We start from the raw sequence: 25,610 nt of genomic DNA on the forward strand, positions 1-25,610 counted from the left end.
CTACTCAAAGTGCTCAGCAATTGCAGGTTAAGGGGCTTGCTCAAGAGCCCAACAGAGCAGAATCTCTTTTGGCATTTACGGGATTCAAACCGGCAACCTTCTGATTGCCAGTGCAGATTCCTAGCCTCAGATCCACCACTCTGCCACTTCCAGTCCCGCCTCTAATGACATCACTTCCTACAATGGCCTTTAAAGTCGCCATCTTGCCTATATAATACAGTTCTGGTTTGGACTCAGTGTTGTAAACAACTTGCTATCTTTAAAATACCTTTTTTCAGCCAAGGCACATTGTACGGGTGGCTGCCCTAAACCTTTATGATGTCTTATTGTCATTCTTGTGATAAGTGACAATAAATTGAGTTGAATTGAATGAAAACATACAGATGCAGTTAAAACAAATCGGGAGTGGTCTCCCCTAGACTTTCTTGTATACTCAGATATAAGGAGTAAACCACAAGACAATGATTATATTTTTTTATTATGTACATTAAAGAACCATCAACAACAAATCAAATTAAATTAATAACATATTGAGCAATAGTTATAAAAGTAAAGTTGAATAAATTTGACTCTGCAGCTCCATGAATAAAAAAGTACAACTTTCGATTAGCGGAAATAGCTCAAAAGTTTTATATCTAATATTTGAATGCTAAATTTTGTTGACCTAAATCAAAGTGTACTCAAGTTATCATGTTTACATATACACATACAGACACAATGCCAAAAATTGTATTTTCGGATTCAGAGAGGTCTAAAATGTTGAGATTCATCAAAAATCTCGAAATCTAATTTTTGGACGATTACAATACTTTCCCTATACTTCATATACAAGAATGTAAAAACACAAGCTATCCATCATTATTCGTTAATCTGTTGCACTGAATGCCTGCTGTTCCATTCCTTTCTTGTGATTTAGGAACAATGTTTGATAAGAAAATCAAAAAGTACTAAGTGTAACTAGATTTGACAGTTTTATAGAGACTGGTTAGAATATATCAGGCATAAAAAAATCAAAAGACCACTGTAAAAGAGTGTTGCTTCAAATTAAGAGTAGATTTAAACTGTTCATTTTGTTAATATACATTACCAATTCATATCAATACAATTAAAAATTATTCAGATTTGTGTAAAAGGTGGGTGTAAAATTTCCTTTTATTTTTTTAATCATCTGTATTTGTTATTGAATGGTTGTGTTTTATAAAGTGAATGTCCACTTATACACTCCCATGTCAACACATACATACTGTATACTATTGACACATCCACAGGGACCAATTAAAATGGCTAAAAAAATTCCCAAATACTTAAATGTAATTATACATCTCTGCACATTATAACATCATATAAACTTAATGAAATGTAATATATTTGTTGTTTATTTTAATAATACAGCATATACCCAGTGTTTTAATCCATTTACTTTTAAGAATAGACTCCTTTAAATCGTTGTTTAGATACAAAGTCAGACAGACTTTTCTGCAAATATAAATGATGTAATACCTTTCGATGTTTATAGTATAACAAATTTAACTACACATATCATCAACTGAACTTCCCTGTACTTAATAAAATAAGCATGTGAAATATTATTTAAGAAATAAGCAACATCATTTACCCAAACACTCCATTATAGCCTTAAGAAACAAAGACACCCACTGCTAAAGAATAATGAGTAATAATGAGAGGCAAAAAAATGTGGAACACCTTGTTTTAAGAAAAATATAGCCTTTGGCTAACTCTTGCAAACTAATGAAAATTGGCAGCTGTGGTGTTTGCCAGGAGTGTTAACTGTATACCTCTGCACTGCAAAAGAATAACCTATGACCTTCCTTAAGGAAATGTAGCAGGATCCAGAGATTATTTTTGTTTAAAACAAAAATCAATTGAATCTCCACATGACTGACAGATAAAATATTTATTGCTGCCAAGTCTGGTGAATATGAATAAGTTGTTCAAATGTTCATTCTTTTCAAAAAATATATAACTGACCAACTACCACTTTTAAATATGTTCTAAGTACTGCACAAACAGATCCAAACATATTTATTGCTACAAACTAAAACAGAGGTTTATATGTACTGTAACTATGTAGTTTGAGTTGTTTCAGCATAATTTTAAATGATGTGTGATTAAGCCTTATAAGCTTTACAGGTCAAAATGTTCTTTGGTATAAATTGTTTGTAGTTTTTTGCCAATTTTTAATCTAAATATGCAGACTATAAAAGCATCCAAATTCATGGCTTAGAAATGTAAAAGATGAATGAATATGAAGCATAGTGAGTTTTTAGTTAAACACCTTCATTTTATTAGTAGCCAGACTAATTGGGTGCTTTGGTCATGAAAAAGAGCAGCACAAGTAGAGTAACACATTTTGGTCTAAGCAGAATGGACATAGCAGGCGGACTGTTAAATCCTATAACCAAGATTTCATTACAGTAGGCAGTACAATTTCTTATTTCTAATTGGGTGCCACAAAAGAATGAACATTTACTGTAGCTTTTTAAGAAATTAATTAAATATAAGTAAATAAGCTTTCACTAATTTGTCATAGGATTAAAAATACTAAAAATAAAAAACCTGTTTTTTTGTAATCACATCTTGTTTATTTACTCTTCCCCAGTATCCTCCCATTTTTCTTTTTGATTTTCAGTTTTTTCATTAAGTGTTGATATTGCTCAAATCTGTGCACCCTGCACCAAAATCCAGTGCCAGGATTTAGGATGGGAGACAAAAGTGTTTTACAGTATGTAGAACTTCCACTTACCAGCTTAATTGTTGGGCACATGTTATTTGTAGCTAGTCCAAAAACATCTAGCATTAATTAATTCACTTATTTTTTTTAAACACATTTTTTCCAGTATTGGATCTCAGGGGTCTTCTGCTTCTCCATGTAGTATTAGATATAAGAGAGGAAGTAAACCTGGACTAAGCATGAGCCCATTACCAGGCGATTATCCTTTCACACAAGATTTCTTTTCTACAATGCAATGTCATTTCTGAGTATATTTGGAATTTTTTTACCGTAGAACATAACTGAATCTAAAAAGTTGTACCTACAAATAGATTATTGGCCTATTGTAAGTCTGTCCTTATTTGCTCAGAAAACAGATTTGTTGTGTAACAAAACTTTTAAAAAATATGACATTTAAGTAAGATAAGAATTCCTGTTGGATTAAATACAGAATGAACAAATGCCTCTCAGACCATGATAAAATATTTAATGGTGGTTGTAATATTGAAAGTCTGTAATTTTTCTTTTAGGAATTGTAATAGAAGAATGTATTTTTCACAAATAAAGCAAATATTCATTGCTATACAATATCTGAATTTGTATTTGTTTAACATGTCAGAATAAGGTTAAGAATTCATACATTTTCTGAGCCAAACAAATCAACACAATATTGTCTTTCTTTGATGCAACACTCATGCAGAGTCAGTCCTTAATGTTGTATGATGATCATTTGGAGAATAGCTCTCAGCCTTTAATTAACAGTCCAGGAAAGTCTTCAGTAGATGTACGATTGTTACTGTGTAAAGTGAACATTTCTAACACTTACCACAAATCCTAGGTAGTACAACAGCACTGCTGCCTTGCAACAAGGAGGCAGGAGTCCAAGTCTTGGATGCTGACTGTGTGGAGTTTGTATACTTCCCCCATGTCTCTGTGGGTTTCCTCCTACAGTCCAAAGACATGAATGTTGGGTGAATTGGCGATGGTAAATTGGTATTGGATGAGTGTATGTGTGTGTTCACACTGTCCACTGATAATTTCCATTTTGTGCCTGATGCTTATTGGGATTGGCTCCAACTTCCCTGTGATCCTGTCCTGGGTAAGAAAGTTTGGAAAATATATGGATGGACCATACATCTTTCAGTTTAATTAGTTTTTATTCTTAGTACTTCATAATATTCTATTATTTCTAAATCATTTATTTTTTGACATATTTTGGAAACTTGCAATAAATGTGTTTAATTTGTCCAAATGATGCCATCCACTACTATACTGTGATCAAAATTGCTAATAAATACTAAAAACACATTTTGTTAAATATTCGGGCTTTAATTAGTTTTAACTCATCAGTTTGGAAAGAACATTAGACCAGCAAATTTAAACATTACCTCATCCTCTTAACTTGATTTAGTATAATTTGCTAAGGGAAAAAAACAGTTATGAGTATCACTCAATAAGGTGCTGCACATGAGCATCTATTTTATTAGCAAAAGCCCTGCTTATTCCCTTTTTCATTCAATTGACAGGGCATTTATCTATTCATTCATACAATGATTCAGCTTAATGTGTGCACCCCCAATTCAACAACTTCATTTTAGGTCCCCTGCACAACACCCTAATGTTTATGTCAGTTTGTCTGGCTGGCCTTATTTATAGGGCACTTTTCTAAATTGACCAAATGGACGCACTTCTTCCAAATCACATTAGAAAAACCTATAAATAAAACCATCCATCTATTTTTAGTGCTTAATATGGTAAAACCTAATCACGCATACTAAAGGGAAAAAAATCAAGGTAAATCTCATTTATGTTCAACTACAGGCTGATAGATTTTTACATTTGTCAGGAATGTAAAGTAATAATTTCGGAGTTATTTAATTCATAGAGACATACTGCAGGTCAGTTGAAACTTAAGGTTACATTTTCTTTAGTAGAGCAGAGTTTGATTTTTCAATTTAAGGTTTATGTCAAAAAAGATACTGTGACAACAAAGACAAGATGGTTTATTTGCTTGTAATTCTGCAATAGTTTTACCTAACCTGACATGATTTTCAAGACAAAGCTATACCTCTCATGGAGCAATTAATCAAATAACATTTAGTAATAACAAAAACAATGATTTTAGTTTGAGTATGGGTATGATATACTTATTCTGTACATCTGGCTAAACTCTTTTTCCATTAAAATGTAGCAGGGAGCCACAGGCTATCCAGACAACAAGAGAGGAAGCAAACGTAGAAGGGAGGCCTACTTTACTTTAGGGCAAATTTTGTCACAGCTGGTCAATGTAGGTTCACCAATTAACCTAACACACAAGAGTGTGGAATGCAGAAGGTTACCAAGGGTCTAAGCAAACCTGGAAAGAAGGTGTAAGCTCTATACAGGTCTTTGCTCAGAAAATTTAATTCAGTATAATACTACCAAATACTTTATTTTTCTCTGGATAATTCATATAGTACTAGGCAGTACTGGGCATCACATCTTTTGTCAACATGTCCATTTAGGATTACTTTTAAATAACCATTTTAGAAGAAAACAAATATCTAATTGCTGTACACATATTGCACTCCAAATGACTAGCCGTAGTACTGTTCTCTGTTATAATTTATAGGTAAGTTAGATAAATGGCTGCCAAATTCAGTCATAAACAATGAATATAGCCCTGCTGGTCTCTAAATCAGTATTGTCCTGGAATCTGTAATATCTGATGTGCTTCAAAGGAATGTAAATTCAACTAAATTTTAGAAGTGATATGCATTTCATCAGACAGAATTATCCCAAGGCCACCCGCTAGATGTATGAAGGAGTACAAAACCATTTGGTGTTGCATCAGCTAAAGGAATACTGTCAGATTTTCTAAGCCAGATTTCAGTAATAAGGCACAAATCAGATTTTGTACTTAGTGTCACTTATTAAAGCAGATTTATTTCCAAAGGAGAAAATGTTTAGCATAATGCACTTTAAACTGTAAAGATCATTTTGAACTGCTGCTATACTTTTTATTTTCATTTGAATTCAGTTAATAATACAGGTACCCCTGACAGATGACACACATCATACATCATTCTTTGAGATGCAAGGATTTTTTACTTTCCTGTAGTACTTTTGTGGAATTTTTTAAAAATCATATTAGGTTTGGAGATTCTAGTTCTGCTAATTATTTTTTTCTATTTGGAATTTATTTAATTAAGTGGTTATATTTTTGCATCTTTTTACAATTCCATTTTGCTTATCATGGTTACTGGCATTTTGTGAAGCAGTCACTGCTGCATTGTTTAGGAAATTACCCAGAAGTGTGCAATGTCACTGACCCATCAGTATAAAGTTCACGTAATGTACTTCCTATATCATCTGAGTTTAGGGAGGAAAAATAATTAGCATAAGTTAGTATTCCAGGTAAACAAATCAGTGCTTTCAGAATGTTGACAATGAGCTTGGGTACTTTTTTGTTTTGACAATCGAGTTTTGTTTTATTTCCCAGTTATAAATTCTTGCCTGTTTTCTGGTTTACATCTTATCTTCTGGTCCTCCCAACATATCTTTTCTTTTCTTTGAGTCCAGCAGAACAGCAGAGAATAGACTGAACTTACATAAAGATCTGACTTCATCATCACTTGTTTGTGTTCAAGTTCAGAAAATGCCATCCTTACTGCTTAGTTCCACTGGTTGGCTAGTTGGTTTTGAGACAGTCATGTTCAGGCTTTTAACACCTGTTGAGACAACTGACTTCACTCTACTGGTTTGTTTTTACTCAGCTCTTTTTGTGATCCTGAAACCTGTCTAACACATACAATTATACTACAGTGAGAATGCTCTTAGTTGATACATCTTGCTGTCGTGTTTCAGGTAGCATTTTTCCCCTGGCTGGTGTTCAAAACTGTTTTTCTTGGTTGTTTTGTTTAATTATATGCCATTTATTTGTATTAATGTTTATGATATTTATTATGTACATTTTTCTATATGTGTGTTGGTAAATGGGAAAGGTCTTGGTTATGTCCCATGTGCTTTATGGGTGGTTCCCCAAGAGGCAGGACCACCTTTCAATCACCACCAGGAACAGCCCTCCATCCTATTTATGGAAGGGCCTTCCATAGTTCCTGGTGGTTCATTTTGAATGTGCTAGGGAGTGGAGAGGTTTTGTGAATATCTGTGTCTTTGCTTTTGCCTTATGATTTTCTCAGTTTTTGAACCCGTGCTCTGTTTTTAAATACTTCTCTGGATTTTGTATTGGGACTATGTTTATTAATTTCTTTAACCTCTGCTCTGTTTTTTACCATGATTTTTGTATTCTGATTTGGGACTTGTTTGCCTTGCCTCTTCAGGCATCTCCTTTATACTCTTTGGAGCTTTGTGCTTGTACAGCCTTTTGAGAAAATAAACCTTATATCTTTATAAAGATCTTTCATGGCCCTTTTTGGTGCCTTGTCTGGGTTTTCACAAGGCCCCAACCACTCTAGTGGGCAATTTTTGAAAATGCTTTTGGGACTCCCAAGTTCACAACACTTGTAGCCACTGAATATAATTATCATGATAAGGCAGCAGTGGTTTCACTTTTTGGGGACGGACACATTTTTACAAAGAAAGCACACTTTCTTACAAACTTAAATCAAAGAAACTCCAGGTGAACATTCAAGTCTCATGTTTAATGGTAATACCAGTCTTCTTATGTGCTTGTTTCTTTAAAAAAAGATGTCTTAGCCCTGCTGGGTTTCTCTTTACTTTCAGATCTGGATGGAAAATGGCAGCTCTGAAGAAGACATCTTTGAATTTTACTAAATCTGATGTTATCGAAACAGTAAAATTATTGATGAAGATCTACTAAATTTTCCTTTTTGTTTTAAAGTTATGTTGAAAGTCTCCAAGGTTGTTTTCGTGCAAAAGGAATAAAGTGTACTTTACAAAAGGAATGATTTCAAGTTTTTTTTTTGTGCAATACAGAGCCCAGATTGTAACTATATACTGTACATATGTACATGTATATAACAAATACAGTGTAAATGCTACATGGGTTGGATGGGCATCACGACCAGAGGTGAGGATGGTTCCTTATCTGAACAGGAGGCTCCAAGCAGGCAGATGGGGATCCCGACCAGGAGCCAGACCCAGAAGTAATGGCTGGAGGGGATGGATGGACAGCCCATTAGAAATGAAGGATGTTGCACGGGACAGGTCATTTCCCCAGGACAACAGATGGCAATAGCCCTCCGTATCAGTGCCATTTGGGAACCAGCAGGGAATTCTGGGAGATGTAGTCCAGCCACACCGCCCTGCTGGGGACCATGGGTTGGTGCAAGGGGGCGCTGCAGGGAGATGTGCTCTCTAATAATTTGACCAGGAAGTGATTCCACTGGGCAGTGGCCCTGGCACTGGAAGTACTCCCAGGTCCTTAGTAAAAGAGACTGCACTCCCTTGTCCAGGCGAGTCGGAGCTGGAAGGAAGGAAGGAAAATCTGTGGTTATGATTTTTATTACTTTTGAAGGTGTTTGTAATAAAAAATGTCTATTATTTGAACCCGAGACTCAGAGTGTGTTCAGGTTTTTGAGTTTGTGGCTTGCTGACGGCCTGGTTCCATCACAGCAGTTATGAATTTATTGCATAATGCTTGGCATTTACTTATAAGTGTCATTGTATGTTTTGCTTTGGCAATTGGCACATTTGTTTTTATCTTTTTCAAGATTTATTAAGCAAAGTAAATATTTACTTTTATTAATCTCTTCCAGCATCAGTGAAATGTAGTGTGGTCCAATTGGAAAAAAACAACATGAAATGTAGCCAATTGTATGTCAGATGTTGCAAGTCGCCTTGGATAAAGACATCAGCCAAATAAATAAATGTAAAAATGTAAGGAAATGTAATGTAAATGAAATCAGAACAGCAGCAGCAAAGCTTACAAAACCCTTCAGATAGGGTCACTGTCATTTCTCTGGGTCTTGAACTCATTCCATAACCACATACAGTAACTTGTAATAACAGGTCTTGTCTTCCCTTCTACTGACTTGCGTTCTCTTGCATTCCTTTCATTCCTGTGGCCATGTGTATATTTATTTACAAAACAAATGATAATGTTGTTTTGAACTCGCCGAATTACTGCTTCCTACTGAATTATAATTTCATCTGCTTTACTATGTTCAGACACTATATAGCACTATATAGTATTTACAGTATGATCTCTCATTAAAAATTAGTTACTTGTTTGACAATGTGATAGTTTGATATACAAGTAGAGTTTTAAGTAGTTTTATTTTTTTCTAAAATACTTTCTCATATATTCATTTCCAGTTAGTGTTTCAAAACATCTGGAAAGTATCTGAGTTGTATTTGACTAGATTGAACTCCATCTGTGCTATATAATTTCAGAATGATAAGTCAGGAAGACCTCTTTCTTCACATAACTTGGCTTGTGATTTCATTGCAAACTGCAGTCCATTTTATGAAGTCTACATTTTGTCCCTGTACTATGTGGATCCTTCAAGGATTCTGCTTTCATCTCTCAGTCCAGAAACTGCCTGATATTTTTGGTGTACATGTGTGGTCCTCTGCATTATTCTATAGTGGACATGCAGGCCAGTTGCTGTTAAATAGTTTCATGTAAGCCACACACTAAATTGAACTGATCAAATGGAAATTGTTATATACTTAAAACAGAAAGACTTTTTATTTCATTTTGAGCTACTGTGTATCAGTGTGAAAAAACAAAACAAAAGTCAGCCTTGAAATGAGTATTGTGGTAAAACAGCACTGAATTAAAGTAGGCTGGATGTGGTTTGGGTGGTGGCCCATTCTCAAGACATCTATGATGTTGTGAAAACCTAGCGGTGCTACTGGTTATCTTTGTATGATTTGGTATTTTGTAATTTAGTCCTTTACTTAGAATCTTGTACTTTGCTTGTTATTTTTAATTTTTAATGCTCTATAACTGAAAATTATTCTCTGTAGTTATGTGTTTTTCCACTTATTGTGGTGGATGAAATATTACTTAACTTAATATTGTGTTTCAGAGTGTTTTCCTTAAAACATGCCATGCAAAAGAATAAAGGGGCACAGCAATAGCATGTTTGTATTGGTTTGTGTATAGTCTACATCCCAAAGCTGTGGTAGGATAGTCTCCATAGCTGAAGCTACATACAGCACAGTAGCTCTATAAATATTTTGTGATGGTGTGGTTTAATAAAAACATTTTTTAAGTAATTACTTATGTCTCCTGATGACAGTGTGTTAGAAGAAGTTGGCACCGAGCTCATTTTACATTAACTGGCTACCATTTAATCTGGAGCAGACATAAACAAGCCACTCTCATCAGATGAAGCAAAAAAATGATCATGAAGTGTATCAGAAAAATCAATCTTAAACAAAACTGTGGGAGTTCTAAGTGTGCAGCAAGTTCAGGAAGATACGATTTTCACGTTACAAGTACTCATCTGAACAAATCCCAATTGAATTTGATCACTTCAGACAAACTGTTAAAATGCATGCAATTGTAAATTGTTTGTAATCAGGAGTAACATCATTGCAGTCAACACTGTGAAGATATTTAACAGAGACAGTGTTAAGGTTCATTGTTAATTTCTATGTGTTTTAAAAGTCAGTGCCAGGTGCAGCAGTGGATAATGACAATCCATATTGCTATTGGCACATTCTCTCTTGTTATTACCAGTAGTCTCTTCAATGCAATCAGTCTTAATGGAGACCTCAATCAGACAGATCTTCATCCTCATTGTCTCTGTCACACAGAATATGCTATTTGGATTCATCATTTTCTTACACAGATGTGACACACCAAAGAAGTGATGAATTGAAGTGAGGAAGGAAGTGATGCATTGTATTTACACCACACCCTGCTACGATGCCCTGTGGGTGCTTTGTTTTCATCTGTGTGTATGGTAATTAAGTTTTCAAATTAAAACAAATGACTGAAAAAATTATCAAACAATAGCAAGAAAAATGTTATAGGTGTATGTATGTAAACTTTTTTATCACTATAATGATCTTACATGGGCTATACTCATGTTAAATAAAGACTTAAAATTATAATTGTAACTTTAACGTAGCATAGTTTTTTCAGATAATGAAGGCAGAACACTCAAGGTAAGATAGTAATACTCACAGGTGCAGGAGAGTGGCAAGATGTGGCATGTTGATTAGCAAATGTAAATAAGAACTTTATTGAACATGTGACAATATTCACCATACGAACCCTAAGTACGACAGCCTTGCTATGGACAGCACATCTGTAGGACCATATACAGTAACTGTAGTGGCAAAATTGATGAGCAATAGTGTTGTTTAGTTAGAATGGGAAATATTTTTTCAACAGGAAGAGCAATTATATTGACAAGATCAAAAATAAAGTTCTATGATAATAAAACAAATATAGTGCAAAATGTAAAATCTTTAATAAAGGCTTTACCCTTTGTCTTCAATTAATGAGTAATTTGGTGTTAAAGCGAAGTGAAAAACCATCAGTCTATTATCAGTATATCCTTTTTTCTAAATCTGTTCACTCCAATTTAGGGTCTTTTGGTGCCAAATTGTCCCTGGTGTGTGCTTGGTGTGTGTGTGCCCTGCGGTGGGCTGGTGCCCTGCCCAGGGTTTATTCCTGCCTTGCACCCTGTGTTGGCTGGGATTGGCTCCAGCAGAGCCCCGTGACCCTGTGTTAGGATATAGCGGGCTGGAAAATGACTGACTGACTGGTGCCAAATCCTATCTGAGTGGTACTGGGCACCAGGCAGGAGTGAACTTGGGACAAAGAATGTGTCTATGTCAATTCATACAGACAAATGCAGAGTGCCATACTCATTCTTGTTGTTATCAGCACGTTTCATCACAAGATGGTGTTGTAAACAAGTTTTATCTCTGTCCATGTATTTCATGTTTATTGTTTGTAATGTGTTAATATACATTCATGTACAGATGCATCCCAAGAAACATTTGAGTAAAAGGAAAATAAAAATAATGTACCTGTAAACATCTTCAACATTAACAAATGTTAAGAGAAATTTATTAACAACAGAAAACAGAAAAACAAGATTCAATCATCCCTCCAACACAGACACACAAAAGACTTTCTTTAAATCCTGGCAGCAACCATTTTTTAAAATCATGTTATGTGTCCAGCATTCAAGTTCTGTCCCATGTAAGTGCCATAGCCTAGTTAGAAGGAAACTGCGATTGTCCAGTATGTAGCAGAACACTTCCGCACCACCAGTTTCTACTATATAATAAAACACTAAGGTCTATGTGTCCAACTGTCATAGCAATCTAATTGGGCAGTTTGACTTTGGTAACACGACAAAGGAGGAAGTGCAAGTGTGAGACCAACGAGAAGGAGCAAAGGCACATGTTCAGAGATTCACCTTTAAAGACAGAAAGTACAAAACAGGACAGGAAGCAAGAAAGGTGTCTTCAAAATAATTGCAGAGTCTGAGAAGCAGGCCTTCGAGAAGCAGGTGCCTTTCTCGCTGCCTGTCACCCATGAAGAAAGGTTCAGACAAACATGAATACAGAGTAAAGGTGCTGATAGTACAAGTAGGTTGAATTATCAAATATTTCTAAATTATTCTATTGGCTTTTTTCAAAAGGTACTGCGGCTATTTCTTCTATAATGCTCTCCCATCAGTAGACATCCTATTAAGAAATTATCAGTCCTCAATATCCTGGAGATATCGTGTGGCAGAGCTTGGTTTCCAAATTAGGCCTCCTTTGTTGCCTTGCATTCTGTGTGTTTTAAATTTGTTAGACACTGCCCTTATTTACTGACTTATCCTTAATATTTTCAAAGTGAAGGATGCTGCTGGTACTGATAATGAACTGATATGATCAGTGTTTAAGGTTCAGTAATTAAATTTACATCCATTTATATTTTTTTACAACTATTGGTTTTTAAACTCTTTTGGGACTCCCCCCAAAGTGACGACATGCCAAAGAGTGCCCCAAAGCACTATTGCCGTGTCTGTAGAAGACAGCTTATCCATTGACGGGACAACCGCAAGCTCCCAGTGCTGCAGCGGCTCACCACAAAAGCAAATCCGAGCTGACTGTGCTTGCCCTATAATGGCGTGATGGGGTGATGCAAGGTACATTGTAAATGCAGGGAACAGTATTACTTGGCCACTAACCTGGCCATGACCCTTCCTGATTGCTGTGTCTGCATATAAGAGAGTGGTAGATCCCGCTACAATAAATAACTGTGCTGTTCTTGTTTCAAGCAGAATAAAGCTGGTTTTGCTAAAGTACTGAGACTCGGCCTCGTGTTTTGGGGTGCAAGACAGGGACTCACACATCACACTGTAATGATGTAATTCCACCTGCAGGCTCAAAAAAGCATTGGTACTTGAACAATACTAACAAGCCTATGCCAGAGTCATACAATTCCTCACATAAAACGGTAGGTAATCCACTTGCAAGCCCTGGTATTAAACATACAAGAGATGCATGCTATAAAATGCTCTGTTATATGTTTTATACAGCGATGCTATTTCAGAGAGTTTCTCACCATACTTTTTTTTACATTGAGAAGTACATCTCTGTTCCTGAAAATGATAAGCAATGACAGACAAGAGGCCGTAACACTGTATCTCTTTAAAACTTAAACACTATATTATGATGTATGCACACTTATAATGAGTATGCTGACTGATATAGTACTTACAGATTGAATTTGATTATTACTCCTGTTATTATAGGCATTTAATGACAAGATCATGATCCTCATTATCCGCTGTGGCAACCCCTAATGGGAGCAGACGAAAAAAGAAGAACTTAGGCATTTAACAGCACAGCACTTTTTTTCAGAATCACTTTAATACTTTTCTTAGTCATTGCTCACAATCAGCTAGCTCTGGTAACACATTAGGAAACATTACCAACAGAAATTGTTTCATCAGATCAACAGCACACTATGCATATGATTTAGTGTTTGTGTATATTTTCCAAAAGCTTAACAACTAAAAATACACAGGCGGCCCGGTGTCATAGCCCTTCCATTGTCTCACTCTGTCTGTCCTGGATTTTGGCTGGATGTCTCACAGTCTTGGAGGCTGTAGCCCTCAGTAATTACACTCTGAATCTCTGTGCTAAAGTGTCTCTACATATGATGACTATGCATACCCCTGCAAAATTGTACATTAATTATTATTGGTTAAAATATTGTTTACACGAATAGCTAGATCAAACATCAGTAGACCAACTAGTGCTTTTTCCTCCATTTGGTGTATTTACATTGCTCCCATCTGTACCTCTACATTTCTAATTTTCCATCCCAAGGCTGGTACAGCTTGTTATCCCAAGGGTGGAGATGTTGTCTACCTCTTTATGAAGTCCACAAATCAGATCCTGAGTCCTGGAGACTTTGTAAGTGGTTTTGCCTGCTTTAAATCTTATGTCACTTCAAGCTTTATGCAAAGCAACAAGGCCAGGTTTCTTTGCTTGTTTCCAGTGTACTATTTCAGCAATCCCACCCTGTCCATGGACATTCCCCACCTTACAGCGAGAATAGGCAATTCTGAATTGGATTAAGTGAGTTTCAGAATTAAATTTTCCAGTTTATCACACACTGAATGTAATTCCTAAAGGAAAAATATACACTTAAAACAGACACCACAACAGCTACATACATTGGGATGAAAAAAAAAATGTTGATAAGTAGACTCAATATAAAACAGAAGCGAGAATGCCAAAGAGTTCACAGGGTCAAGCCACTGGGGCTTCATTTATGTCACAGTACTCCCAAGGCAACATCAATTATATCTTTAGGTTTTAAGTTTTGATGCTGAAGGCTGTATTCCGATGAAGTCTAGCAGACAAAATTAAAAACATACAACACTATGTCTGGACTGAGGTGAATCCTGCAACTTACTTCAAAGTCTGACCTTGCGAATAGAAAAAAAAGACTTATTTCAAATCCCAGAGTGCCTGAGAAAACAGTTATGACTTCCAATAGCACATAAGAAGCAACCTTTCAAGAAAACAATTTGCACATTTTCACAACCAATATTAAATAAATGTTTACTTAAAATAACATTCTATTTTAAACCATTGGAGTACATAACACAAAAAAATGCATGTAGTACAGATGTAACATGTAACAGTTAATTTAAGGGCTTGTGTGCTTAGATTAAATACTTTTAAACCAGTACTTAGGTGAAATGTAAAACCCAGCCATAAAATGGAAGCTATTCCAATAACTTACTGATAATAATATACCATAACACCTCATCCATATCATGCCCATTTAAGGAAAGAAAATCCTTTTTATAGTAAAATATTTTAATATTGCCTAGCCCAATACAAAGTTATATACCAAGCTGGTACCTACATTCAGAACACAGTGAGAAGTCAATGGTGTCAAACACCGCACTCAAGACAGAACAGCACCCTGGAGAGGATGGGCATCTGCTTTTGGCTTAATGTTATGACAGACCTTAATCTGTCTGTCACTAGAATGCAGTACTTACACTGAACATTTAACAGGAAGATCAACAACCCATTGGGGAGTGATCAGAAACGTCAAAATGACAAAAAAAGTAGGATTTAAAAGTGCAGCTCTTTTTAACTTGTAGTAAAATATACTTACAATAAAATGTAGAATACATTAGTTTAGCAAGAAAACATAATCTCAGTAATTAATGTAATCTATCTATTTTCTGAACCTGCCGAATCCAATTCAAGGTTTTGAGCTGTCGGAGCAAATGCCAATGCTATCGGCCACAAGGCAGGAACCAGCCCTGGGCAGGGTGCCAGTCTGTCACAGGCCACTGTCACTTACACTTAGTCAGTTTAGAGCTCCCAGTAAAAATAATTTTGTTTTAAGAAAACTTGAAGAAAAAAAACACACATGAGGAACTATGCAAGCTCCACACACAGATAATAAGTTGAAAATCAAACCCAGGCTTGTACACTCCATATTATTACATTGCTCAGAAGTACATAAAGTTTTGAAATTACCAAGTGCTAAACTCTCAGCATTGCTTAAGCATCTTGTGGTAAGCCATGTTAGCAGAGCAACACTCTAGCTGTAGGTTTTTTTTTCTTCATATATAATAAACCAGATGCAAAATGTCTTTAATTCAGATTGTTCTTTAATTGCAATGTTACTTTTAGAAATATACAACACTGAGCATAATGTCAATATAAAAATACCAAATTTTCATCATATACCAGAGTGTGGTGGTACAGAGGTTAGCAATCCTTCCTCGCAGCTACAGAATTCTAGGTGCAAATCACAGTCTCTGCTTTGACTATCTTTCTGTTTTTTTCTTGGGGTTTTCCTCCCACATTCTAGTCTTGCTGGTGTCTATGAGCAATAGCTCAGTAATCTGGATAGAAAATGGAAGAATGGATAACAGATTGGAAAATTTTACCTGAAGAAAAAAAAACTTACTTTCAAAATAGTTTTCAGTGATCCGCATAAGAGTACGCTGGTGTGGTGGTTGGATCTGTTGCCTCACAGCTTTAGCAACCTGGCACAGTTCATATAGATACTGAATATTCTTTCAGTGTTTTCAAGGATTTCAAAGGTCTTTCTGGTTTCCTCCTTCATCCCAAAGACAGATAGCTTAGGTTAACTGCTGAGTGACATAATCACCACCTCCAAATGCACTACAACCTTCCATCACTGCTGACATTGTACTGCAATTCATCTGGTGTGGTCTATTTATTACTATGCTCTTGTCCTCTACGTTATGTAGGGAAAACATTCCATAAGGTGAGGATATGAATTGCAAAACATAAAACAAATCTAAGACCTTGTAATATTAAACATACAATTTCTAGGCATTTTATGATGTCTAAACATGTTCTCTCTCATCTGACGTACATGGTTCTAGAAATTGTACAAACTCATTCTAGTACAGGCGATTTTTAACAATCATTTACCTTGAAGCCTTAAGGATATTTGAACTTAGTTCATGTAGTGGTTCCGGTATGAACAACTTAAATGAAACAGACTGTTTCATATAAATGCTCCCATTTGCTTCTTCTGGCCATCATTTCCACTTTTTATGGTCTGATATTAGATGCTGTCCTTCTCAGTCTCTGGCCAATCCCAAACACTCCCTCAGTCTATCTCCACATAAAGGCAATCTCTCTTGTTGACATTTACAATTTGTGTATTCTATATCCTTTACACAATCCATTCCTGCCACATTCTTATTACCATTGCAAGGTGGGCTTTTTTCAATCTCAGTTAGTCCAGGTATCTAAGTTGACTAGATGGTGTTCAACATTATCCATTTAGTCATTTTAATCATTTTATATATTTTTCTCTCCAGCCTTATTTTCTGATGTTGAGTTTTAATATTTTCTTCCATTGTGATACATGCTTATTATTTAAAGTAACTGGTGTGCTCTTTATTTCTCATTGATTTTATTATTCATCTTTATATATAACTAGCAAAATACCCGCACTTCGCAGCGGAGAAGTAGTGTGTTAAAGAGGTTATGTAAACATATGCATGCATATACATATATACATATATATACATATCTACATATACACATATCTACATATACATATATATACATATATATATACATATACACATCCACACATATATATATATATTGTGATGGACGACCGGCTACAGACTCCGGTCACCACCCCCAGGCCACTAGGAGGAGCCCTCCGGACAGCATGATGGTGCCCCGACTTCCAGCAGGGCCTCATGGACTTTGTAGTTTATACACACAGCCCTGCTGGATACCTTGGGGGCCACCGGGAGTCGCTGTAGGGGGGCTAGTGGGCTCTTGTATGCCCTATAACCCGGGAGTGCGTCAGTATCACGTGTCCGGAAGAAACGACGTGCTCCTGGGGTGAAGAAGAGGACGGTTTGCCCTGACCCGGAAGGAAAACGGACTTGTGGGTTTGGCCAGGAACCACTTCCGGGTCAGGGGCTATAAAAGGACTCTGGGAAGCCCAGTACACTGAGCGAGAGTCGGGAGGTAGGAGGGTGAAGTGTCTGGGAGTGGAGGATTGGTTTATCGGAGTAGTTTATTGTGATTTATGAGTGTGGTGTGGAGAGTGCTTTGTGCACAGTATAATAAAGAAATATTATACTTTCACCTGGTCATTGGAGTGGTACCTGAGGGTCAAAGAGGTGGACAAAGGGCTTATTGCTACAATATATATATATATATATATATATATATATATATATATATATATATATATATATATATATATATATATATACACACATATCAACATATATATATACAAATACATATACACACATACATAAACACACACATACACATATATACATATACACATACATACATAGTGCGTTGTAACACGGGCTGTGATTGTTACATGGGAGGGAGATGACAAATCACAGCTTCCCGCTTTCTAATCGGGCCTGTGATTGGTGCTTTGACGGATGCCCAGATCCCACAGTATCTCCCCTTAGGAGAGGCGCTAGGCAAGTGTAATTGAATAGCGGTGCTGCAAGTTTAGCTTTACAGTAATCCCTCCTCCATCACGGGGGTTGTGTTCCAGAGCCACCCGCGAAATAAGAAAATCCGCGAAGTAGAAACCATATGTTTATATGGTTATTTTTATATTGTCATGCTTGGGTCACAGATTTGCACAGAAACACAGGAGGTTGTAGAGAGACAGGAACGTTATTCAAACACTGCAAACAAACATTTGTCTCTTTTTCAAAAGTTTAAACTGTGCTCCATGACAAGACAGAGATGACAGTTCCGTCTCACAATTAAAAGAATGCAAACATATCTTCCTCTTCAAAGGAGTCAGGAGCAGAGACTGTCATAAAGGCAGAGGAAAATCAATAGGGCTGTTTGGCTTTTAAGTATGCAAAGCACCGCGGCACAAAGCTGTTGAAGGCGGCAGCTCACACCCCCTCCGTCAAGAGCACAGAAAGAGACAGAGAGACAGAGAAAAACAAGCAAGCAAAAATCAATACGTGCCCTTCGAGCTTTTAAGTATGTGAAGCACCATGCAGCATGTCGTTTCAGGAAGCAGCTGCACAAAAGATAGCAACGTGAAGATAATCTTTCAGCATTTTTAGACGAGCGTCCGTATCGTCTAGGTGTGCGAACAGCCCCCCTGCTCAATCCCCCTACGTCAGGATCAGAGAAAGTCAGCGCAAGAGAAAGAGAAAAGTACGTTGGGTAGCTTCTCAGCCATCTGCCAATAGCGTCCCTTGTATGAAATCAACTGGGCAAACCAACTGAGGAAGCATGTACCAGAAATTAAAAGACCCATTGTCTGCAGAAACCCGCGAAGCAGTGAAAAATCCGCGATATATATTTAAATATGCTTACATATAAAATCCGCGATGGAGTGAAGCCGCGAAAGGCGAAGCGCGATATAGCGAGGGATTACTGTACACCTGTTTTTAAGGCTTATTGACTGAAAGGGGCTTTCATGAAAAAAGTTAGGGCTTTGCTACAGGATACACCCTCCACAAGTTAAGGAAGTAAAAATAAAGGTATATATTTCTGTTTTATTTAAACTTTTTAAGTTTGTATGCGGGCGGTATGGTGGCGCAGTGAAAGGTGCCAGTTAGGAGACCCGGGTTCGCTTCCCTGCGTGGAGTTTGAATGTTCTCCCTGTGTCTCTCTGGGTTTCCTCCGGGTACTCCGGTTTCCTCCCATAGTCCTAAGACATGCAGGTTAGGTGCATTGGTGATCCTACATTTTCCCTAGTGTGTGCTTGGTGTGTGTGTGTGTGTGTGCACCCTGCGTTGGGCTGGCGCCCTGCCCAGGGTTTATTTCCTGCCTTGCGCCCTGTGTTGGCTGGGATTGGCTCCAGCAGTCCCCCGTGACCCTGTAGTTAGGATATAATGGGTAGGATAATGGATGGATGGATTACTCTAAACTGATCATGTCTGAATATGAAGTGTATGTGTGTATCCTAGATTTTCGGGGTTGGCTGCTGCCTTGTGCCTGATGTTTTGGAATAGGCTCAATCCCCCAGGTGACTCTCAATTGAAATTAAGAGAATTTGAAAATGGATGGATGTAACAATGTTCATTTAGACATAAAACTATATTGATAAACAAGGATTTTGATTTAAGATAAGAGTTAGCCTGTAACATAAAAATAAATATGTTCAAGTGTCTACACATTTCCAATTGTAAATTATTCTAAGTGTGCTATTCTTGTTGATTACAAATAAGAGCAGCCCTGCCAAAGGCTGCTTCCTTTCATATAAGCCATTCAGTCCACAGGTTTTCTTGCTCTTAGAACACAATTATACAAATTTCCATACCGGATTGGTCGAGCCCCAGGTTAACAACAACCACCACCAGTACTGGGAGCTGGGAAAGATGTGCAGCAGGTTAGGGTGATAAAGGATAAAGATGGAAATGTACTCACAAACGAGGAGAGTGTGTTGAGCAGATGGAAAGGGTACTTTGAGAGGCTGATGACTGAAGAGAACGAGAGAAAGAAGAGGTTGGATGATGTGGAGATAGTGAATCAGGAAGTGCAACAGATTACCAAGGAGGAAATAAGGACAGCTATGAAGAGGATGAAAAATGGAAAGGTCGTTGGTCCAGATGACATACCTATGGAAGCATGGAGGTGTTTAGGAGAGATGACAGTGGAGGTTTTAACCAGATTGTTTAATGGATTCTTGGAAAGTGAGAGGATGCCTGAGGAGTGGAGAAAAAGTGTACTGGTGCTGATATTTAAGAATAAGGGGGATGTGCAAGACTGCAGCAACTACAGGGGAATAAAATTGATGAGCCACAGCATGAAGTTATGGGAAAGAGTAGTGGAAGCTAGGTTAAGAAATGAGGTAATGATTAGTGAGCACTAGTATGGTTTCATGCCAAGAAAGAGCACCACAGATGCAATGTTTGCTTTGAGGATGTTGATGGAGAAGTTTAGAGAAGGCCAGAAGGAGTCACATTGCGTCTTTGTGGACCTGGAGAAAGCATATGACAGGGTGCCTCGAGAGGAGCTGTGGTATTGTATGAAGAAGTCGGGAGTGGCAGAGAAGTATGTAAGAGTAGTACAGGATATGTACAAGGGAAGTGTGATAGTGGTGAGGTCTGTGGTAGGAGCGACAGATGCATTCAACGTGGAAGTGGGATTATATCAGGGATCAGCTCTGAACCCTTTCTTATTTGCAATGGTGATGGACAGGTTAACAGACGAGATTAGACAGGAGTCCCCTTGGACTATGATGTTTGCTGATGACATTGTGATCTGTAGCGATAGTAGGGAGCAGGTTGAGAAGACCATGGAGAGGTGGAGATATGCTCTAGAGAGGAGAGGAATGAAGGTCAGTAGGAACAAGACAGAATACATGTGTGTAAATGAGAGGGAGGTCAGTGGAATGGTGAGGATGCAAGGAGTAGAGTTGGCAAAGGTGGATGAGTTTAAATACTTGGGATCAACAGTACAGAGTAATGGGGATTGTGGAAGAGGCAGGGTGGAATGGGTGCAGAAGAGTGTCAGGAGTAATTTGGGACAGATGGGTATCAGCAAGAGTGAAAGGGAAGGTCTACAAGACAGTAGTGAGACCAGCTATGTTATATGGGTTGGAGACGGTGGCACTGACCAGAAACCAGGAGACAGAGCTGGAGGTGGCAGAGTTAAAGATGCTAAGATTTGCACTGGGTGTGACAAGGATGGACAGGATTAGAAATGACTACATTAGAGGGTCAGCTCAAGTTGGACAGTTGGGAGACAAAGTCAGAGAAGTGAGATTGCGTTGGTTTGGACATGTGCAGAGGAGAGATGCTGGGTATATTGGGAGAAGGATACTAAGGATAGAGCTGCCAGGGAAGAGGAAAAGAGGAAGGCCTAAGCGAAGGTTTTTGGATGTGGTGACAGAGGACAAGCAGGTGATGGGTGTAACAGAACAAGATGCAGAGGACAGAAAGATATGGAAGAAGATGATCCGCTGTGGCAACCCCTAACGGGAGCAGCTGAAAGAAGAAGAAGAAGATTCTCTTCATTTTAACTGCAGTGGTTTAATTTTGCAAAATGCAGTATATAAAAAAGGACAATCTTGATTTTTTTGGTTCCACCTACCAGAAGTTCTTTTCATGATATTCACTTTACAAAGTTCCTCAAAAATGTTGATGCTATTTCCTATTAATGCTTCTCATTTACTTATTACTAGAAGTATTTTATGGTAGTTTTTTTGAAAAGAAATGTAAAAAGGTATAATTTCTCACAATCAACAAATATTTGATTTTTTTTTTTCAATTTGCATGTAAACGATCGTGAAACATAAGAAGAAGCTATAAACCATTGTTAGGGTAATAGAAGTTTGTTCTGACAAACTTTACCACATGCATGTCACCATGACCCTAACCTAGAAAAGCAGATAGATAATAAAAATATATAACTGTTTTTCTCCTTTTGTTTTAATAATATTAAATTCATGTTTAAGACTGTGATCAATGTTAGCCAAATTAAATAGTGCACAGAAAGGCACATAACACCAAAAATAAACAGAGCATGCAGATGTGTGAAATATACTGTGTCTTTGATAAGACGATTACTGGATCCATCTGTGCTTCTAAGCTATCGTTCAGAGGGGACATGCTCAGATAAAAGTCACACTGAAACATTATTCTGTTATTTCTTTGGTTTGGCAATATCAGAAAGCACACAATGATCTCACGTAGCAACAACTCAAAAAAGCTGTAAGTAATTTTCCTGTTTGTAATCCAGATATTATGCTTGATGCGCAAAACAGAGCATTTTAATAGAATTCCTTGCAGAGCCACTTTACAATCCACCCATTACTTTAAGCAGTTTGTCATTTGGGATATTTTAAATAATGCATGGCTAAATATACAACATACCCTGCAGACTGAGGCAACATTTGATTTTATTTTTTAATCTGATTCTGCAATTTGGGTAAATGCCATCACATATGAAAAGTATTGCAATGAAAATAACTGAATTCATACTAAACATAAGACATATTTGAAGATGGTACATTGGCAGAGCAATTAGCACTGCTTCCATGCAGCTCTAAGAGACTTAGTCACTGTTCGTGTGATTCTCTCCATGTCTGTATGGTTTATCTCAGGCGTTCCAAAGATGTGTGTGGTAGGCTGCTTGTTGATTCTAACCTGGCCCCATATTGGCTGAGTGAGAGTGTGTACTGCATCGGACTGGTGTTCGGTTCGGGATTCTTGTCCTGCACCAAATATGTCTGAGATGGGCTTTGGCTGTCCATGGTTGTGTAATTGCATTGCATAAGTTGACAAAATTTTAAAACACATCCTTGTTGTACAATCAGATTTTAAATAATCTTGTTTTGAAACAAATAGATAATAAAGGCAATATTAGTCATTAATCAATTTAAATAGGAATACAAATAGTTCAAAATTGCACACTGGATTAAATTCTTGTGGCGTCTCATCATCATATGGAACATATGATTCACTTATATAAATGTTCTTAGGAGGATACTTTTATAGTATGCCACACACTAGACTAAAGCCAAGTAGGACAAAACAGAAAAAAACAATAGTGTGAAAACATCTCTGAATGAGTCACACAGGAGTTGCTTTTTTGAGTGAAAACAAAAATTATCGTTTGCCATTTATTTATGAGGCTGCAATATAAATAGTGACCTACTGCCACCCATTGTCTGTGTCATAGGGAGACCCTTAAAACAATCAAGCAAGCCCACCTTCATCCTGTCATTCTGGTGTTAACTTTCTCCCCGACTGGAGTTATGAAGTGCTGTTGTCCTTTCCCAACGCACTTCTTTTTCCTCCTATCCTAAGCACAGATTCACCGTTTTTGCCACCAATACGAGAATATTCATCCCTCAGGTCTGTCACTCAGTTCTCTAGGGTGGTGCCCGTGCCCTCATATGAAGTGTTTTTTCCCGGGCTTCACCCTGTTCTGCCTCCTACACTCTGCAGCTGCTGGAGACATTACAATATCTTTAGAAAACTAATAAATAACAAGTATGAATGAGCAATGTCAGAACCTGGATTACTTAAACAGAAAGATAAAAAAGAGCTCTGCTGCCTCTTAGGGCTTGCATCAAGGTACTGTAACCCAGCCCGAACTCCACACCAATTTATCCTATTAGCTCAAGACAGCTTTGTCTGATCCCGTCCCAGGATCACTTCTAACCAGGTTTTGGATCCAGTATGACTCTGTCCACTATACATGGACACCAGTATAGAGCTCCTACACTGCAAAAAATGAAATTTTAACAAGCCAGACAATCTTGAAAAGAAATAATGGATCTTGTTTTTTTTATTTTAAGAATAACTGACTTGAGTAGATTTGTATGTGTAAGATATATAATCTCATTTTTAGAAAATTTAACAAGTTAACAAGTTAAACTTTCTCACTATATTGGCAGATAATTTTGCTTGATTCTAATACCTTTTTCTTGTTTTTTATTTATTTTTTCTCATTTTTTCACACTGATTTTTTGCAGGTATTAGAATATTATTTCTTTTATTTCTATTATTTCTTTTCAAGATTGTCTGGCTTGTTAAGATTTCATTTTTTGCAGTGTAGCAGCCTCTTGATGTCTACTACCCCTAACCCTTATGCAGGTCTGAAATGATCAGGTCTTCATTTGGTAGAGGATTAAGCAACCCTGATGTACTCAAATTCTCTGTCTCACTTTGGGGAAACATTACACATTTCTGATCCATCTCACTGAAGTCTCTCTGGGGTACCCTTCACACACACAGGACATACCATCTCTTTTCAATGTCAATCTGCTTTCCAGGACATGCCAGCTTAGGTTGCTTTTGCCAGTGTATGTTTCTTCAGTTTTAAGAGCTCATACAGTTCTGCTCTTCCTTCATAACACCTTCCAAATCATGTAGTTACAGTCCCTACGGGGTTCCTTACTACAAATGATATAATATGTACAAGCAGTTAAATAGTTTCCAAATTTGTCATGTACTACCGAAATTCAATGAATGATGCCAAATAACAATTAAATTTGACAGGATTCACCCACCACATAATTTATATAATTCATAATGGAGGGAATTTTGTATTGAAAACAAGAAAACACCTTAATCAGCCTTAAGTGCTTTATATATCTTTAGTAGATATAAAAATTGCAAAAGTGACTCATACTCACTAAATCCTTAAGAAATACTGTCAGTAAAAAAATGAAAAAAGCAGAAAACAATTCCCAAATAGATGTGGCATAGCGAATAATTTCTTCATTGAAATATTTGGCAATAGCCTTTTTAATTTTTGTACAATAGTCTCATGAGGACTGTTGCCTAAAAATGACAAATCTTTTACTCCAGTCCAAGTGTTTTATGCCTCTGCATTTCTTAGTATTGAAAGACCATTGCATTTTGAAAACAAGCAGACCACCCACCACAGAGGCAACCTCTATCAGATCTGCTTCTTGATGACTTCATCACTTGATGACTTGATGACTTTCAATCATTAAAAATAAGATGTTAAAAACATGCACATGTATTACAGAAAGTACATCCAACCGTTAATCTATCTTCTGAACCTGATTTCTCCATTACAAGGTCAAAGAAACTCCAAGCTTTTCCTTGTGGTTCAGGGAACAATGTGGAAACTGATACCAACTTCATTCATATTGGACCAAGTTAGATTAACTTAATACACACATCTTTGGGGTATGGTAAGAAAATGGATCATCCAAATAAAATCAAAATGAACACTGTGAGAACGTGCAACGTGTTCACAGTTACTGACCACACAAATGTTCTGCCTTGGCAATAATTGGCAAACAAAAAATGCAAGGAGCATAAAGTAAGAGGAAAAATGCTTGCAGTACTGCTAGCAAATATTCATAGATCAGCAGCTTTCTCCAGACAGTCATGTTGTCTTGGAAGACTAACAATTAATTCAACCCTTGGTTTTATTCCAGTTCCAATTTTCCAGGACAGGTTTGCAGAAAAGGTAGAATATCCCA

At 37.1% G+C, this 25,610-nt stretch overlaps 1 protein-coding gene across 1 annotated transcript in view; it reads right to left on the bottom strand.

The window, feature by feature from the left end:
* The window catches only part of sema3e (sema domain, immunoglobulin domain (Ig), short basic domain, secreted, (semaphorin) 3E), a 161,151-nt gene that overhangs the window by 120,604 nt on the left and 14,937 nt on the right, over window positions 1-25,610 (bottom strand). The gene's annotated exons all lie outside the window — the stretch shown is intronic.

Source organism: Erpetoichthys calabaricus, chromosome 1 (genome assembly GCF_900747795.2).
Source record: "Erpetoichthys calabaricus chromosome 1, fErpCal1.3, whole genome shotgun sequence".
NCBI classification, from domain to species: domain Eukaryota; kingdom Metazoa; phylum Chordata; class Cladistia; order Polypteriformes; family Polypteridae; genus Erpetoichthys; species Erpetoichthys calabaricus.